Genomic DNA, 3995 nt, shown 5'->3' with positions numbered 1-3995 from the left:
AGCCTGAGAGCCAGACTCTATTACAGGAATTAATCAGTGTACACAAAACACTGAGTGATAAACCAAAAGAAATGCGCATGGTGTGCCTGACCTCCAAGAATGTGTTCCTCCCAAAAACCCTTTCATTTGCATAAACTAAAGGAAGTTAAATTTTACAGAGAAGATAAGGCCACACAAAGCAATTATTTACAGATTCTATCATCAGGACAGGTCATCGAATTTATTTATGTCTGTTCAGTTCACATCCTTTCAGTTCTGACTCCAATTTATCACCTCGCTGACAGCTACATACAAGATTTCCAGGAATACCCCCAACCAAGTGGTACTTGAACCCCTGCAACTGGCAAACCAGAGAGGCTCATCTGCTTCCGTGGATTGCATTTTTTGTATCCACTCACCCTTGGTCATTGGGCTTCTGACTCTCAGCTGGAACGTGAAGGTAGGAACTGGAGAACACCTTATTTAATTGATTTATATGCTTTAATCCTTAAGATAACAATCCAGGTACTACAATATAGATCTTTTGAAAAGAGCCATTGCCATAGCGTAGACAGTGACGCATGTGCATCTGAACACTGTTTTCTCCAGGGTTTTCGAGGGCTGGTTCTTCAGAAGTAGATCACCAGCTCTCTCTTCCCAAATATCTCTGAGTGGACTCAAACCTCCAATCTTTCAGTTAGCAGTGAACTTGTTCACTCTTTTTTATTACCTTGAACATGTTCACTCTTCGCACCAACCAGAGACCCCACTATATAAATCACATTAATTCAAAAAAATGCATAAGAAATCGAAAACTCAAAGGAAAGGTATCTGTGAGAAAGAGGGAGCCCTTGTGGCCCTGTGATGACTAGGTAGGCTGCTAACTGCAAGCTCAGCGGTGCAAAACCACCAGCTGCTCCAGGGAGGCCGACTGGCCTTGCTACGTGGTGCAGTGTTCCAGGCTCCGAAACACCCAGGGGCTGTTCCGTCCTGTCCTAGAGCAGCGCCATAACTTGACCCCGTGGCAGTGAGTTTGGTTTGGGTTTGAATAAGTGAGAGACACAACCTAATCACGTGAAGCTTAGAAATTCAGGAACTCTAAGCAAAATACCCCAAACCTTCCACCTCAATAATATCTCTTTTCCACCAAGGTATTTTCCACAAATATTGCTACTCTTCTCTTGATCTACCTGCAGCCTCCAAACTCCCCCCACCCCTGCCCCCTGCCAGGGAATCTTATTCTCTACCTGGACTATTTCTGCTTCCCCCACAAAGGGGCTTGCCTCTTTAGGAAAGCCATTGTCTCATCCAAATATAGGATCCCAGGTGGTGTAGTGCTTATGGGTTCAGCTGTGATCTGCAAGATCTGCAGTTCAAAACCACGAGCTGCTCTGAGAGAGAATGACTGGGCTTTCTACTCCTGTAAAGAGTGACCATCTCAGCAACTCACAGGGGCAGGTCTGCTGTATCTACTGGGCTGCTATGAGAAGTCATCAACTAGAAGGCAATGAGTTTTTCTGGAATACAGTGAGTTTTCTTAGGGCCTGCAAAGGGGAGTCAGACAAGATCCTGGTGCTCTATTCAGGTCCTACACATATATACATTTAATGCTAGGACCGTGAAGGGAGAGCTATAAAACTTACATGAAAAACCATAGGAGCACGTGGGAGGAAACAATTCTTTCTGTCCATGGAAGTTAGGGAAGGCTTCGCAAAGGAGATCTTTCTTGACTTTTCTCTTAAAGGATGGGGGGGTTGGTTGGGGTGGGGGGGGGGCAGAGCTTCCAGCTGTTTGTTAAGGAAGTCTACTAGGAACCCAGCACTCCAAGAACAGGGATCATGTGTCAACGTGGCTCAGCAATGAGAGGCTGTGAGGTGTGGGAGATTCCTCACTGCTCATAACCCTAGTGCCTCTACTATTCCACCATGCCTACTGCTCATTGCATTGCATACCCTTTAAAACCACTGACTGAGCCCACTGCCATGAAGACATTTCTGCTCTCAGTCTAGGAAGATAGAGACTACATTCAGGGTGCTGGTCCTCGGGAGAGACTCTCTGCTCAGGGTCCTGTCTTCTCAACTCTGCTTCCCCAGTACTGTGGTCTTAACACAGAACACATCTGTCTTCTCCCGTCTCTGCTCCCTTGCTTCCTTCATTGAGCTATTCAATCTGTTTCTTTTATATCTCAAAGAGTGACTCAAAAAACACCTTACACAAACACTCTACATTCACAATTTTGCACAATCCCCACCTCTATGGAGTCCTAAGTATGTTTATCAGTCCCTGTTTTAAAAACATAATAATTATCCAGACCATTACAAATCACTCTCCATTCCCACCTTCTCCAATTCCCAGTCTCTGAAAACCACTAATCTGTTTTCTCTCTCTTTGGATTTATGTACTATAAATATTTCACATAAGCAAAATAGTGAAATAGATGGCCTTATCTGTCTATCCTCTTTTACTTGCATGCTATATAAAGGGGCTCATCCAGAGTGAGATACACTAAAACATACATTAGTACTTCACTCCACTTTACAGGTGAAAACTATTGCATTATAAAAGAAGGCACATTTTGTTTGTACATTCCTCAGTTGATTGAATTTTGGATGTTCCCATTTTTTAGAGATTATAAATAATGATGCTACTAGCATTCATGTTCAAGACTTCGTATAAATGCATGTTTTCGGTATCTTGGGTATGGTCCTAAGAGGGTATTTCTCAGCCATATTGTAATTCCATGTACACCTTTTTGAGGAACCATTTAACTGTTTTCCATACTAGCCATAAATATAGATTATATATCTTTATTAATACTTTATCTATATTTATAATAGGAACCCTGGTGGTGTAGCAGTTATGAGTTGAGCTGTGATCCTCATGGCTGGCAGTTCAAACTCAACAGCAGCTCCTCAGGAGAGAGAGTGGGCTGTCTACTCCCGTACACAGTCACAGTGTCCGAAACCCACATGGAGGTCACTAGGACTCAGCATTGACTCAATGACAATGGGTTTGATTTTTTAAATACGTGTAATATAGTAGTATATATATTGTATAATTTATGTATTGTATTAATATATTTGTTAACATTTATAAGTATTTTATACTATTTATACGTGCATAGATATGAAAACAAATGTCCCTTCTTTAAAGCCACCTTTTGTGTGGGATTTTGTTAGGACACCCAATGGGACGTAAGACAATTACTTCAAATGCAGTGGTACAGTGACCAATGAAAATCTAAGAACGTCAAGACAAAGTAGTGGCTATTTTCCATCTATTAACCAGGGAAAACTCAATGGCTCTCAATAATTCCATCCATCTTCACTCATGGTGCAGCAGCGGGCAGCATTTCATTCTGCTGTGCCTAAGGCTATCATGCTTTGGGGGCCAATTCAATGAGAGCTAACAACAACAGAACCTTCTTAGATATATTTATAAATAAAGATGCTTCTTATATTAGAAAACACTTTAAGCGATAGTTTATCTTTTGTTTTCTGAATATATGGTGAGTCTCCATCTCACTTTGTGAGAACAAGTCAGCATGAAAACGGACTTGCTGGGATGGGACATCTAGTTCTGGTCCTTCATCTACAAAGAGCCTGGGGCAGATTCTTTGAATTGCTTTCCAGCAATCAGTTACTGTTACATACTCATTAAGGATCATTTCAGCTCTAAAGTTATGATGCAAGGCACGGGGGGTAAAGGTAGAGATGTGGGCAAAGCATGTGCAGAGTCCATGAAAACACCTGGGGATTACATTTCGCAGGACCTTTGCGCCCTGGGGGAGCTCCTAAGAATCTTGGCGGAGGGGAGGGACTCTTAAAATGCTTAGCAAGCATGCTGGGGGCAAGAAATTCCAAGGCCGGCAGTGCTGGCTGGCATGGTTTTCTTCCTCTTGGGAGTTTCTAAATAAAATTCTCTTGCAATACTCTATGTCTTCCAAAAGTAAATATTTCTCTTGGTAAGAAAGCATCAAATTCCTGTAACCGTTATATCACTCTATTTTGAAGGTG

General features: G+C 42.2%; 1 protein-coding gene across 2 annotated transcripts in view; it reads left to right on the top strand.

The window, feature by feature from the left end:
• The first annotated feature begins 242 nt into the window (after positions 1 to 242).
• LOC101655234 (sulfotransferase 1C2) overlaps positions 243 to 3995 on the top strand; it is a 23887-nt gene continuing 20134 nt past the window's right edge. The window contains exon 1 of one of the 2 annotated variants that reach the window (XM_045283968.1): positions 243 to 439. The gene's annotated coding sequence lies outside the window, so the exon portion shown is untranslated. Of the gene's footprint in view, positions 440 to 2849; positions 2990 to 3995 lie in introns of those variants that run through there. The other variant, XM_045283969.1, reaches the window with a different exon arrangement.

The sequence above is a fragment of the Echinops telfairi genome, unplaced genomic scaffold (genome assembly GCF_000313985.2).
Source record: "Echinops telfairi isolate 266 unplaced genomic scaffold, ASM31398v2 ScPeMD7_7467;HRSCAF=8505_1, whole genome shotgun sequence".
Taxonomy (NCBI): Eukaryota; Metazoa; Chordata; class Mammalia; order Afrosoricida; family Tenrecidae; genus Echinops; species Echinops telfairi.
The sequence above is the reverse complement of the archived record's forward strand: the minus strand, read 5'-3'. Positions and strand labels throughout refer to the sequence as shown.